Here is a 16,130-nt window from a genome sequence, read left to right as displayed (position 1 = left end):
AGAATTGCCAAAATCAACTCTTACTCGGACGTCTTCGCTAGGCTGATTAATGTTGGAAACACAAGGCTTTAATGCTTCTTTTACTAGATGGATTTCAATCTTTTCGTCTTCGTCGAAGAGTGGCAGTTTATTCCAATCCACAATTGGATCCGGAATAATATTTGATGTGAATGGCCACTCAATGGTAGCTTCATCCACCATTGTCCTGTCCCTCGATTGATAGTTATCAGCCAAAGGTTTGGTGATAGAAATATCATTCGACACCTCCACCTCTTTCGAAAACCGAGGTTGAACCGGACGACGGTGAGGTGGGTTCCCCGCAACAGCCATGGAAACCATCTGATCGGTTAGGATGCCTATCGCATCCATCACACGCTGCTCAAGTTGTTGGAACCTCTCCTCCATTCATGCTTCTCGTGCAACTTTACTTCGCTTATACACATCTTCGGCAACAACATAACGACCATAACGAACTTCTTGCCACGCGATGATCCAAAATCGAGCGGAGACTCTGATACCAACTGATCCAAGGAGGTGTGTCGAAAAAGAAGAATGATGTGACTAGGACAATCACGAACAAGTATGAACTAGAGATACTCCCTCTTCGAACACACAGTTTTGAGAAAACTCTCAATTTTCATTAATCAAATCACAAAACAACTACCTGAATCAATGCATCAATGCAACCCGATATTATTATTTAAGAAATATAGGAGTTTTAGTTTATTATTTTGCAATTAGTATTTTATTAGGAATCTTTCTTTTTTAGCATAAATTGCCTAGGATATTGGGTTTTCTTAATTAGGTTGATTCTATTTCCTCTTTATTGTTTTCTTGTTTTCTAAGACATAGATTTAGTTTTCCTTCATTTAGGTTTCCTTTTTAGTATTTCTAGTTAGTTACAAATTGAGTTGTAAGCCTTAGGGCTAAGGTAGATGTTTATGATTGATTAATGAAAATTTGAGAAGTTTTCTCAATATCATTTGTCCGTAGAGAGAGTATCTCTAGTTCAAACTTGTTGGTGATTGTCCTTGTTTTGCATTCTTCTATTTCGACGTACGCCTCCCTGCATCAGTTGGTATCAGAGCCTGTGCTCAATTCCGGATCATGGCGCGACAAGGAGTTCGTTATGGTCATTATGTTGTTGCCGAAGATGTGTATAATCAAAGTAAAGTTGCACGAGAAGCACGAATGGAGGAAAGGTTCCAACAACTTGAGCAGTGTGTGATGGATGCGATTGGTGTCCTAACCGATCAGATGGCTGCCATGGCTGTTGGGGGGAACCCACCTTGCCGTCATCCGATTCAACCTCGATTTTCGAAAGTAGAGGAGGTGTCGGATGATGTTTCTATCACCAAACCTTTGGCTGGTAACTATTAGTTGAGGGAGAGGACAATGGTGGATGAAGCTACCATTGGGTGGCCATTCACATCAAGTATTATTCTAGATCCAATTGTGAATTGGAGTAAACCGTCAGTTTTTGATGAAGAACCGATGGAGACGATTACAAAAGAAAAAAATCAAAAAATATTGCAAAAAGAAGTTGTTACAATGCTTGAAGGTGGTGAAATTGGATGGGGTATCAATTCGTGGATCCTTTTGGGGAATATATTGGAGTTTCTATGAAGAAGAATATTTGGGTTGTGTACTTAGAGAAAATTGGGAAGAAAATTGTTACTTTTATTTTCCATAACTCTTCTTTACAGTTTGGGTTGGATAAAATCAATTTGAAGTACAAACTTGATGCAGACAAGGTTCGGCGTATTCAACTATGTAAACTCGAGGATGAGTTTCTTAATGCCGGGGAGAATGATGCAGGCCGATATTTTAATTATGTAAGAAATTTAGAAATTTTAGTTTATTATTTTGCAATTAGTATTTTATTAGGAATCTTTTTGTTTTGGAATAAACTGCCTAGGATATTGGGTTTTCTTAATTAGGTTGATTCTATTTCCTTTTTATTATTTCCTTGCTCTCTAAGACGTAGATTTAGTTTTCCCTTATTTAGGTTTCCTTTTTAGTATTTCTAGTTTATTATAAATTGAGTTGTAAGCCTTAGGGCTAAGGTAGATGTTTATGATTGATTAATGAAAATTTGAGAAGTTTTCTCAATATCGTTTGTCTGTAGAGAGAGTATCTCTAGTTCAAACTTATTCGTGATTGTCCTTAGTACGCGTTCTTCTATTTCGACAAGCCTCCCTGCATCACTCACCAGTCACATAACGCATTGTTGGCGCCATCCAAGGCCTTATTTCAGAAGGTAAAGCAGCCGAGCTCCATTCTGAGATTGACAGAGCCATTGCTGCTTTGTCTATCTGCAGCGTCGGGGCGTCGGCAAAATAAAAATGGACAGATCCAAAACAAGATTGCATCATCACTTTCTCTGCTGAAGATTTCAATGGTGTTCAAGCCCCTCACTGTCACTATTGATGAATCCACTGTTCAATGAGTGCTGGTTGACCATGGGAGTTCGGCCGAGGTGATGTTTTACTCCACTTACAAGAGTCTGGGGCTCTTGTTGGACCAGCTCCGCACCACTTCAACACCGCTCGTCAGCTCCATAGGCTCTCTCGTTTGGCCGCTCAGCTTGATTACCCTACCCATGCACACTAGTTCTTGAGTGATGGATGTTGAATTTGTAGTGGTCAATTCCCCAAGCCCCTACAACATCATCCTCGGTCAAGCCTAGCACCACGGCATGAAGGTAGACACCTCGACCCTCCATCAGGTCGTAAAGTTTGTTGGGTGGAACGGTCAGTAGGAGAGCCTGCAAGGGGACCAATTGCAGTCCAAGAAATGCTACATCAGTTCCGTTGCCAACAGCCCGAGCCTATTAGAGGTACAGTGTGTGAAAATAGCTGATATTCCAGTCCTCGAAGATGTCGGGATGTTGGCCAAGCAGCGTTCAAACGAGGAACTTATGAGGATGCCGACTACGGAGGATGGAGGACACTACTTTTTCATCAGCATCTCCTTGGAGGAATCCGAGCACATTGACATATTTAATTTTCTCAAGGAAAACATCGAAGTGTTTTCTTGGACCCCTCAGGAAATGTTGGGCGTGGATCCTTCATTTGCTTCCCATTCCCTCAATGTCGATCAGAAGAGACGACCAGCGGTGCAAAAGGTTTGAAGTTCGACGACATTACAAGTTGATGTGGTGATGGCAGAAGTGGATCAACTACTGAAGGCAGGGGCTATTCGGGAGATCTTTTAGCCAACCTGGCTTGCTAATCCCGTCATTGTTCCCAAAAAGAACGGCAAGTTGAGGGTTTGTGATGACTCTATGAACCTCAACGACGCCTGTCCAATGGATTGATTCCCTCTCCCTCAGATTGAACAAATGGTGGACGCGACCACGAGATACGAACGGTTGAGCTTCATGGATGCTTACCGAGGTTATCACCAAATTGCCATGGCGAAGGAGGATTAGGAGAAGACGACATTCATCGTTCCGTGTGGGAAATTTTGTTATAACGTCGTTCCGTTTGGACTGAAGAATGCCGAAGCTACTTATCATCGGACAATTACTAAAACGTTCAAAGGCAAACTTGGTAAGACGATGGAAGCATACATTGATGACATGGTCTGTAAGAGCAACCTTGAAGTGGATCAATTGAAGGATCTGGGAGAAGTCTTTGCCATACTGAAAGAACATAAGCTTTGTCTGAATGCCAAAAAGTGTGCGTTCGGCATTGGCTCGGGAAGATTCCTTGGATATATGGTGAGCTCCCACGGAATTGAGGCCGACCCGAAGCAACTAACGGCTGTGCAAAACCTCCGAGCTCCAACGACGATCAAGGAGGTACAACGACTTATAGGCTTGGTCGCAGCATTGAATCGATTCATTCGGCGCTCGGGAGATCTCTACTGACCCTTCTTCTAGGTGCTAAAGACCAATCGGCGGCGGTTGGTATGGACTGAGGAGTGTGAGATGGCTTTGCAATCTCTAAAGGAATACCTTTACCATGCTCTGCTCCTCGTCACACCCGTGGGAGATGAAGACCTCTATCTTTACCTAGCCATCTCTGATCATGCCACGAGTTCTATTCTCATTCGAAAGGAAGGCATGGAGAATCTACCGATCTTCTACTCAAGCAAGACCTTGACAGATTCTTAGACAAGGTCTCTGCCTATAGAAAAGTTGGCAATGGCCTTCATTTCTGTTAAACCGAGCCTTTTGCCCTACTTCCAATGCCATAGGATTGTGGTTCTTACTGAGTTTCCCCTTAAAGGTGTCCTTTGGAAGACCGACTCGTCAAGCAGTGAAGTTCTCTCAGGATCTCGCCAATTACAACATCCAGTTCGAGCCCTGAACATCCATAAAAGCCTAGGCTTTGGCCGATTTCTTTGCCGAGTTGACACCCGACCTACAGGATGAGGCCAATGCCTTGGCAGTCACTGCAGAAGAAGAACGGCATGCCGACGCTGAGGTTTATGCTGAATGGAGTATGCCTCCACCGAAGACATTGCGTGCTCAGTATACTCTGAGCAGCAAGAAGCCGAAGAGAGAATGGAAGCTCTTCTTAGGAAATGCTTGGAGGTTGAACGTTGATAGGGCTTCTAACGTTAATGGTGCTGGGGCTGGTATAATTCTCATTTCTCCAAGCGGCACCATCCATGAGAGTGCGGCCACCATCGACTACCCCGCAATGAATAACGAAGTTGAGTATGATGCCCTCATCGCTGGTTTGAAGCTTGCGATTCGGATGGATGCCGACTCGGTCCACGCATTCTGCGACTCTCGACTGATCGCGGGACATCTCAATGATGATTACCAGGCCAAGGACGAACGTATGAATGCCTACGTAAGTCATGTTCTCACCCTGTTTGAACAATTGGGCCACGTAGAAGTGAAGTGGATTGCTCAGGAGCATAATGCCCATACCGATGCCCTGACCGGTCTTGCTTCGGTGTATCAAACCTCGGGCAGTCGCACTATCATTTTTGAAAAAGTGGAAACACCAAGTTTTGAACCCTCTATGTGTTCGGTATTAGTAATAACGCTCGGTCCGAGCAAGATGGATCTGGTTGTTGCTTATCTAAAGAACCATGTCCTTCCACCGAACAAAAAAGAAGTTCACAAGATCCGATGCCAAGCTGCAAACTATTTCTTAGACCCAAGTGATAGCATGTATCAATGGATGTTCACGAGTCCTAACTTGTGCGTTGTCCACGAGGATCAAGTTGAGAGCGTCTTGGGTAAGCTCCACTCTGGCAGCTGTGGAGCACATTCAACAGGACGTTCCTTAGCTCAATGGGCCCTAATGCTGGGTTATTGGTGGCTCAAAATGGTCAAGTAGTCGAAAGATTATGTGAAGAGATGTGTTCTGTGTCAGAAGCATGCTACCCTCATCCATCAGCCTGCCTTCCCTCTTAAGATGATCAATAGTCTGTGGTCGTTCGCAGTTTGGGCTTTTGACATCATCGGCAAAATGCCGAAGGCACTTGGCGGATTTGAGTACATGCTTATTGCAACCAACCTATTCACTAAATGGGTGGAAACTGCTCCATTGGTCCATACTATAGGTGGTGAGGTGGAGCATTTCATCTAGATGCACATCATTTCTAGGTTCGGTGTGCCTTATGGGATCCTCTCGGATAACGGCACCCAGTTTGTGGTTGCTGCTATCAAGGCCTTCTATAAGAAGCATAACATCACGATCCAAAATTCATCGGTAGTCTATCCCAAAAGCAACAGGCAGGTCGAGACCTCCAACAAGACTATCACTCGGGGGCTAAAGCAAAGGTTGGATCGGAAGCTCGACAAATGGGTTGATGAATTGCCTCATGTCTTGTGGGCATATCGTACTACTCCACAGTGGTCCACTGGCCGAATGCCGTTCTCAATGGCCTATGGTATGGAAGCCATTCGTCCATTGGCCACCTTGATAATGACGGCTCAAACAGAGGATTTTCGTCTGGTGGATAACAATGCTCTCGTTGGCTCCGAGCTTGATTTGGCCGAGGAGCTGTGGGACAACGCCAATCTCAAGCATGCCTCCTATCAGTAAGAAGTAGCTTGGGGCTACAACAAGAACGTTCGGGCACGACCATTCAACGTCGTGGACCTTATCCTTCGAATGGTAACCAAGGCAGCCAAGTTAACAAAGCTCAAAGATCCCTATGAAGGGCCTTACCGCGTGGTGTAGAAGATCAGTCACGGAGTTTATAAGCTCGCAGAGATGGATGGAACGCCGATTGATAACCCTTGGAATGCCCAAAAACTCAAGAAGTTCCATGGGTAGTCTCGGCAGCCTTCTGTCCTCCCTTGTTTTGTTCTTTTTTTTGCCATTTTGTTCGACATGTAAGCCTTCGGGCATTGTCTTTTTCATTTTTAATGGAAGTCTGTTTATCTTCGTTAATTGTGTTTGTTCGGTTCTTTCTTTTGATGGTAAGTACTATCCTGACCACATCGTTGCTTTCGGGCTCAAGCACTTTCACCCAATGTTCCATCGTCAGGGACATTGGTTTGCCTTCGGGCTCCAGCACTTTTACCCCATGATTCCATGCTTGGAACATTTGCGTCACCTTCGGACGCAGTACTTCTAACATTTGGATTCCGTTCGGCAACATTCTTGTAGCCCTCTTTTTCTACCGCTTCATCCCGAATGTTGGGGCTTGGCATTTTTTGTTTCCCCTTTACCCATCTTTCTGCCATAATGGACTCCTGCTTTTGCTGTAGCAATCCACCAAGGCAGGGGGCTCCATAAGGGTAAATCCCCGGACAAAAAGACTTGTGAAATTTTGAATAAATTTATAACTAAGCATGCATATACAATGACATACGAATGAAACGAGTGAAAAGACTTTTGAAATTTTTCAAACTTCATATTTAACAAATATTAACCGGGGCTTGGCGGGTGGTGCATCATCCGTTGCCATCCCCTACCCTAAGCTACTGGCAATACTGCCGAGGCGTGGCAATGGTGAGTTGTTAGGTGCCACCCTCCAACCTGTATCAATTACATACCACGATACGACAAAAGCCTAATGTTCGGCGCTGACCGGATCAAATTTAAACGTTCAAAAGTTTAAGTACTTCATAACAAATTTAAAAAGTCTCAAGTCTCGGGAGACGACGTAGTTGACGGGGATAGTTGATGCAGTTCCGAAGGTGCCGGCTCATTGGTGGCATCAACAGCTTTGACAGTTGGCCCTTCGGCTCTAGTCTCAACAGTAGCAAGGGGTGGCACTTCAATAGAAGTTTTCTCTCGTCTTCAGATCCGACCTCTGTGTCATCGAGTCATTCGTTGTAACCGAGCCTAAAACTTTCCATGTGCTGCTTTGCCTTAATCTCCGCTTCGGCCTCCTGAATTTGGTCCACGATGTCCTCCTCAGCCTGTTGATACCCCTCATTGTACCTCTCCTCCAGCTTGGCTGCAAGCTCCCGGAAGCTTACCATAAGAAGTCACTTCATTCGATAGCCACATTCACCTTTCGTAAGCCAACGTATTTTATTTTCCATAGCCATACCATCCGCCAAAAAGAACGGTAGAATATTTCTACTCACTTTCTCTAGTAAAAATTTTAGTTATATTTTTTTTTTGTGTTTAAAATGCATGTGTAGACACCTCTCGAAGCGGAGCATCGCCATATAGATTGATCGTTGCTGTTAGTTTGGTTGTTTGCTTCATAAATTAAAATTGTGGATATTCTCATGGCTAGGAATATCACCACAAGATAGCGGTTATTATCAAAACAGTGTCGCCACCTAGTTTATAAAAATTAGGAAAAAAAATAGATAGAGATTCCGGGTACAGGAGCCAAGGGTACAATAAGGGGAAGGTGTTAGGGACCCCTCTTTGCCCAGTCATGAGACTGGCTCATAGTTGTTTGACATATGATTAACACATATTTTTTTTAACTCTAAGCACATAAACTAATTAATTAGCCTTTAAACAGTTGATAAGGTGAACCGAGACAATAAATAAAGCATGCATCAGATAGTAGAATAACAAAACAAGTGTCCCAGAGAATGGATCTCTCGGCCGGTGAATGGATGTCACGGCCGAGGGATCCTTTTGGTTTTATATATCGGCCGAGGGATTGATTCCCCAGCCGATGTTTTTCCTCACACTAGACCAGACGATTAAGTGATAATCAAAAAGATGCGATTAATATGTATAAACTGTAAATAAAACAAACCATAGGCCCCTGGGCCTCACCACCTTGAACCCTCAGTGGCTTGATTGCTTCAGATTGAGGGTGATTGACTGATTTTCGCTTCTTGAAAACCCTAGGATTAGGGTTTGAACTTCGGGGTTTGGATTGTTGGATTGCCGCTGCCTTCGGAAGGTTAGGGGTTTTGCAGAGGGGATTTGAGAGATGCAGAATTTCATGGCTTTTGGGGGTGATTGAATGTATCAATTATATATATTTTCGGAACCAAAGGCCCCTTTATATAGGCACCGGATGACATCACTCCAACCAATCACATTGCACGATTAAAATTGGAATTATAGGGCAACTATAACTCCTCATGGTAATCTCCTTATGTAACCCGAACGCATCGGAATTTGGTTGCTAGGGTTTTGATGATCGAATCAAACGTATGACAGAACATTCCAGAATCTGGAAAATAGACGATTTGGCAGCCGAATGATTAAGCGGCAAAAGGATAGACCTGGCGGCTAAAAGATCAATCTCTCAGGGAGATTTTCAAGCAACTAGTTTCACGGGTGAAGAAATGATGTTGAGGTCGTGAGATCGATGTTACGGCTGAAAGATAGATTTTCCTAGAATGCTGTATTTCTGTTTGAAAGGCTGTATGGCTCTAGATTGGGAAAAAAGGTTTTTGTTATGGTCGGGCTGGGAAGCTGCCTATGTATTCCACAAGGGAAATTTAGACCAACTATTGTTCGAAGGAAAAAGGATTTTGTTATGGTCGGGCCGTGAGGCTGCCTACGTATTCCACAAGGTAAATTCAGACCAACCGTAGTTCGGAGGCAATAAAGAAAAATAAAAAGTTTGGAGGGTTAGAAACAGAAGACGTACCTTCGGGCTTAGAAAGCCGTAATGTGACGTACCTGGGCAATGCCAGGATTTTTGGCAGAGAATAGTTGTAGGAGCTCGGAGCTGTCGAGGAAATTTTTTGCGGAGAGCATCCTTAGTATTTTGGGGTAGATCAATACACAACGGGTGAGTCGTTTGCTTTTCGTGATGATCCTTACTTTGACTGAGGGGAGCTCGGCAGAGTAGCTTATCCTTGCGAATGAGCTGGATGGAATTGATGTAATTGGGGTGCAATCCAAACCATCTGCTGGGGATGAATTGAATGATGTTTTTGAGATATGGGGGGCATGAGGCCGGTAACTGGAGTATGGAGCTTGATATGAGAGAACCGAGGCACAAAGCCGGTTGCAGTCATGAGGCGAGAGCCTAAAGAGTCAGAGCTTTGAGCTTAAGCTAATAGAACTGAGGCGCAGAGTTGGCTGTAGTCTGAAGGTCTGTGCATGGAGTTTTCCCATCATAAATTTTGACGTAGAGCTAGAGGATCAAGGCACTGGACCGATCAATAAAACCAAGGCGTAGAGCCGGTTTGACTGCAGGATTGACCTGTTTCATGAGTGAGAGAGAGATGCAAAATATGTATATGATGTGATGATGGTTAGGTATGAACAAATATGATGATGATGGTTATGAAGACTCGATGTGATTGATGGTGATGCAATATGTGCACGGGCCCGTGCTTGTCTGTTAACTTTAAGCATAGAGCTTCTTTCAAGTTTTGGACTTGAGCATTCAGAATATAGAGCTCGAGCATTCGGAGGATAGAATCCGAGCATTCAAAGTACAGGCTTTAAGCATCCAGTATGCAGTGGTTGGGCATTCAAGCGTAGAGCTTGGGCATTCAAGTGTAGAACTTGAGCATCCAGTACACTGTGGTTGGGCATTCGAAGAGCTTCAAGCGTTCAAAATGTTGGATTTTGAGCATTCAAGCGTAGAGCTTGAGAATAGATGATATCTTGATGATGGTTGCAGCGTAGAGCTTGTTGAGATAATGATTATAGGCATAGAGCCATTTAGTAACTGGGCGTAGAGCCGCTGAGATAGTAAATATGGGCATAGAGCCGTTGAGATAATGGGTTTAGAGCCGCTGAGTAGTGGGCACGGGCGTGGAGCCGCTAAGATGGTGAATACGGGCGTGGAGCCACTAAGGTAGGCATAACTACTGATGGTGCAAGGAGTGTGAAATAGTGAGCTTATGGGCCTGGAGCCACTGAAGTAGCGAGCGTAGAGCTGCTGAGATAGTTAGCTTGGAGCTGCTGATGGTGTTGAGTAACTTGGCCACTAGGCTACTAAGCTGTTGAGAATATAGAGCTATTGATTGGATGGAGTTGCCGAGTGACTTGATAGTAGTGGATACTGCTAAGGAGTTGTTAAGATGGTGAGCTCGGGGCTGCTGGCAAGCTTAGAGTTGCTGATGGTGATGATGGAGTTGCTGAAGTGGAAGGATTTAAAGTAGTAAGTTTTATGGACGTGGAGCCGCTGAATATCCTGATGAGTGTTGCTGGACTGCTAGGTAGCTAGTGGAGACGAAGTAGCTTTGGTGATCCTTAGTGGTCGAGTGACCAGTAGTTGTGAGCTTGCTGTTACGGAGAGAGAACTTCTTTATGCACGGGCATGCCCCCAAGGCTTATTCAATCAATGTTCATCAATGGTTTTGTTGGTCGAGGACCCAAAACTTCACAGCTGCTTGAGTTGGTGCACTGAGCAAGATATGACATCGTTGTGGAGAATGGATTAGGGGGCCAGGAGATCGATCTCGCGACCGAAAAATCGATATCTCAGTCGAGGAATTGATGTCTCGGCCGTGAGAAAGCCAAAGGTTAGAGAATCGATTTAAGTTCGGTTTAATCGATTTCACGGCTCATTTTTTCTTTTGTCCTTCTTCTCCATTCCTCTCGTTCGAGTACCCCCGACGACCACCGCCGTTCGCCGCCATTCTCCTCCACCATCCTCGACTGCTGTCATTCTCGGCCTCCGCCGTCGTTGCTTCCTCTCTCTCTCTCTTACTTTGAATGTGATGGCTATGCTGCCTTCTGATATCGCCAACTTGCCACCATCCTCCTCTATGGACGTTCGATCATCTATTGCGGGTTCTTCCTCATACCCTCCATGCAGGTGCGAGTGTCCTTCTTTTGATGAGGAGGCGGCTAGGGAGTTTGGTCTGTTTGACGCTGCTACTTACGTTCTTCCTTCGTGTAGGTTGGGTTTTGGCGGTTTCTTGCAGTATCGCCCCCCTGTCGGTGGCCCAAGGGCCGAGGTGGTTCGTAGGGAGCCTGAGTAACACTTAAGCGTCCTTGATGTTCCGATAAGTTTTCTTGAAAAGTAAAAGGGTTTACTTTTAATTTTTAATTTGCATGGTCAAAAATGAATTCCAATTCGCGGGAGAAAATCCCTTTTAGCCTGGGGCGTGGATGAGAGAAGGACCCGTGGTTGGGTCGAAATTGTTTTGTTTAAAAAGACTAAAATAATTGTGCCTCCTGTTTAAGCAATGCATGCTTTTTAAACATTAATTTGATGCCCCTAGCTTCTCTTTTGTTTATGCAATCATGAGATTAACTCCCTTTTGTATTGGTGGAATTTTGTAGAGAAATAGGAGATTGGAGGCTCATGGAGGAGGCAAAGAGGTGCATAAGTGGTTCTTGGCACTGCCGGAGCCTGCTCGGGAGTTAATATGTGCTGCTGGCTTTGAGATATTCATTCTGGGTCTCAACCTTCCGAAGATTGATTGGTCGCAGATGACCTCACTGGTTGAGAGGTGGTGGGATACCACCAACACATTCCACTTCCTATCCGTTGGTGAGATGAGATCACACCAGGCGATTTCTCTCTTCTGATGGGCCTGCGAGTAGGTAGAGCTCCTCTTCGGATTGATCCCAACCTTTGGGAGCGGGTAGGGGCTTTGGAGTGGTTTTTGGACAAAGTGCCTCCTCTTCACTCGCGAGGTCATGTTGACATCTCTTGGCTCAGCAAGAATTTCACGAAGGCTGATATTTTGACTCAAGTGAGCATTGAGCACCTGACACGAGCCTTTCTTCTTTATCTCATCGGGCAAACATTGTTCGCCAACAAGGATAGCTCGGTGCACACACAGTTCTTGGCCCCTTTGCAACACTTAGAGGCTGTTTGGGAGTTTGATTGGGGAGCATCTGCTTTGGCCACTTTGTACAACAACCTTGGAGCTTGTTCACGGGACAAGAGTTTTATCCTTGGCGGCCACTATCGAGTGCTTAAGGTATATCCTTCTTCCTCTTCCTTCCTTCTCATTTTGAATCTTCCTAGTATTGAATTTGTTTGCTAATCCATTTTTCAGCTCTGGGCTTTCGAGCATCTTCTTCAGTTTCCCACTGACAGTAGACATGAAGATGCGAACTATATTCCTTGCTACGAGCGATGGTTGGCAGGAAAACGGAAGCCGTGGTCACCTATTCTGAGCCTTCCTAAATGGCGGCGAGTTTTGGACCGGTTGACGGTCAATCAGGTACCTCCCTTTATTCCCTTTATTCCCTTGTACCTCCCTTTATTCCATTGTGGTTAATTTACCCTTGTCCTACAAGTACGGTTTGACCCTTGGGGTGGTGTCTCAGAGGATACCCCTCTTGCTCGCTCCAGAGTTCTAGATCGTACTCGTAGCTTGCTCGAGGGTCCTTTTTGCCGAGCTTGGTACCTAGGCGATCGGGTGGCTAGCCAGTGGCGGCCGCATGTAGAGGCTTTTCAATTCATTCTTCCTCCACCTCCGACGTCAATGAGATCTACTTCCTCAATGTCCAAGGAGGACTTGAAGAACGCTCGGATTATAGATTGGGCAGGCTTGCTTTTTCAGGCAGGAGATTACATGGAGTATTGCCGCCTCTTCTTGACTCCACATGCTGCTCCTCCGGTTGCTTCTGTTTGGCCACGGGCCTCTTCCTTCGTCTCCTTCCACCCTGATGATGGAAAGGAGGAGCGCTTGGCGCTTACTCCTTGTTTGACCCAACTTTACACACTCCCAGCTGGGCTGGGGCTTCACAGGTATTATTTCATTACTGATTCAGTTTCCCTGCTTTATCATTGTATCTTGCATTCCCATGTTTGAAATGCTTGGTTATTTACATAGGTGCCCACTGAGATAGTACAGGAATGGCTACATGCCTATCAGAGTGAGGAGGCTTTGGTTCAGAGGCAATGTCGTCGGATCCTTAAGGTATGGTTTTTCCCATGTTCTCCATTTGCTCTGCATCTTTTCTTGAATTTGAATGTTCATATTCTTTTTCTGCAACTCGAAGATGAACGAGCTCCTGCTGCCAGTAGGGAGGATGTAAGGACTACTGAGCAGTCCTTGTCTTCATCTCAGAGATCATCTCGGAGACGCCATCATGACTAGCTCCTTCCTTTCCTATTCATAGTTAGCAAAAAGACAAGCAGAGACTGTATTTGTATAGTGAAAGCAACCACAGCGATGATTTTGTAATTAAGCTTTCGTTCATGAAATGAGAAATACTTTTCGCTCCCCTAAATGCCTTGAGTTTGCATGTGATAGTCAGAACATGGCATTTTGAACAAGTATTTGTTGTTTCTTGGATGAACAACCAAAGTTTGAGAACATATATGAAATGCCAGCCGAGGAATTGATAACACAACTGAAGAATCGATTTTGCGACCAATGTATCCATCCTTCGGCTATTATTGAATTTTCCAAAGGAAGTTAGATTTTGTTTTTGCTAAGTGGCATCCTGCTTTCCCTTCCTTCTTATGCTTGATCTTGATTTTATGCCTTTCGCCATGTTCTATAGTCTCTTTGCCATGCTTTTAGGATCTCCGAGATGTCTTGTCCTTTATGTTGATGACCCTTGAGTTAGAGGGGATGATCAATAGTTCTTGTGTCTTTTATTGTTGTCAATTCTTCAAAAAATCATACTCATCTTTTACAAGCTCAATACGTAGGGTTAGCTATGCCTATCATTGAGTACAAATCTCTTAGTGTTTCTTCTCTCCAAATGTTTGGGCCGCATCTCAATGTGAGATTGCCTACGTATCCCTAATCAGGGAATCAGGCCTTTTACGTAGTTCCAAAATCACCACCTTTGAGGTTGGGTTCCCATTCTTGGTTTTTCTCCTCACATGTTCTTGATTTTGCCTAGGTTACCTGATGGAGGTTGAGTTCCAAGCGAGCTTTCAAATGCCTTAACTTTTTCCTTAGCTGTGCTTTTGCAGTTTCTTGTCCTAGCAGGCTCTACTCTTACTTTTGCTTGGGTTTCTTGGGTTACCTAATGAGCGTTTCTCATAAGAGGACTTCTGTATGAGAAGAACTTGGTGGAGATGTTTTTCTGAATCTCCTTGTGTTTGTACTTTCAAGATGGGCAAGCTAACTCTAAGTGTTCTCATGGAGATAGCGTATTCTTTCTAAGTTTTGACAAAAACTTAGTTTCTTAAGCAACTAAAGTTCATCCTTTCTTTCCTTTTCTCGGTGACACAAAAAACTTGATTCCTTGAAGTTTCCCTTATTTGGCAAAGAGATTGTAGCGCATGGCAATTGCAATTAGATTATTGAATAAGCATAGTTTAGAAGATGAAATAGGAATTCACTTGGCAGAAATAAAATACCCAAACAGGGACCCAAAACATGTCCTAGTTTGACTTAGAAAACAAAAAGCAATGTTTAATGTTCTTTTCCATGTTATGACTTCTCAGCTACTGCAGCATTTCGAGGCCATTTCCTTTACCTTTTGCAACTTTATAATACTCTTTTCCACCCTCTTCTTTGCCAAACAAAGCCTTTGAACTGGATCCATCTTGATAGCTTGCACGGTGGCTACCTCTTTGAGACATGAGTAGTCCGCAAATGGAAATGCCAGTCTGGGTTTTCATCACATTTTCTTCCTTCTCGTTGATTGGGCAATCATAAGAGAGATCAGTTACCTCCACTTGGTTGAATAGTGATGCTAAGGAGATTCCATCAAGTGGATCATTGTATTCTCCTTCCATTTCGTAAAAGTCATTTTGCCCTGTTTGATACGAGTCCGTGCATGTGAAATCTAGATCCTCTTCTTCCTCTATCCACTGGCTATAGTTGCATTCTTCGTAGGAATTGACCAATGGCTGCATTTAAAATTCCTCCTCTTTTTCTATGAGATTGATTGTTTCCCAAACAATGGGCGATGTCAGAATTTCAGGACGGTTGATGGGTACTACTATTTGGGCAAGCTCGAAGCGGGCGTGCCTTCTCATCATGATAACTCTTTCCTTTTCCTTTTTCCTATTTTCAAACCAAATGCGCAGCCATTCATCAACTTCCACAAACGGAATGTCGGGATCCTCCAAATTGTGTTTTGCCCAGGAATGCTCTTTCCATTTCCTTAACTCTTCATCATTTGCTTGTTCTTCTTCGTCACTCGTGTCAGACATGTCAGGATCGATCACTTCCGATTGATCGGACTCATTGTTTTCTTCTTCCTCCATCATGAAACATCCATCTTCCTTTGGGAAGGTTAAGGTTGGCTTGGCTTGGGTGCTTTGGACAATGTATTGGCTAGGGTTATATATGAGGTTGTGAGACAAGGTTATGAGATTGATATTTCGGGGTGGTTCGGTATTGTGTGGTGGTTTGGAATGTGCATCAGGTTGTGGGGGTTTTATGGTTTGACTATCAATGAGATCTTGAATGTCATGGCGAAGACGCATGCAGTTGTTTGTCTCGTGCCTAGAGTGTTGGTGGTATGCACACTGCTTGTTGGGGTCATGGTTTGGGCCATAAGGTGGCTGAGGAGGTGGCTTGTTCAATGGTTTGAGATGCCCTTGACGGCTTAGAATGGTTAAGGCTTGGGAGAGAGTCATGTAGAAGGGATTAAAGTTGTGGCGAGGTCGATTTGAGTTTTGGGAAGGGCTGGCTTGGAAAGGGTCTTGCGGCAAGGCTGGGTCAAGGGTGTTTACGGAAGCATGAGATGTGCGGTTTGGGAAGGTTTTCTTAGGTGGAGGAGCTTCTTCTTTTCCAATGAGTCCCAGTTTGATCCCCTCTTCAATTTGAAGCACAGTAGCATGAAGGCGCTTGAAATCGGTTATAGCTTGAGTGTAGATATGCTTCAGATACTTAGGCTGCAGATTCTTGACAACTATTCTCACTTGATCTTCCTCAGAGGGACGAT

Source organism: Rhododendron vialii, chromosome 2a (assembly GCF_030253575.1).
Source record: "Rhododendron vialii isolate Sample 1 chromosome 2a, ASM3025357v1".
Taxonomy (NCBI): Eukaryota; Viridiplantae; Streptophyta; class Magnoliopsida; order Ericales; family Ericaceae; genus Rhododendron; species Rhododendron vialii.
Note: the sequence above shows the minus strand (reverse complement) of the source record.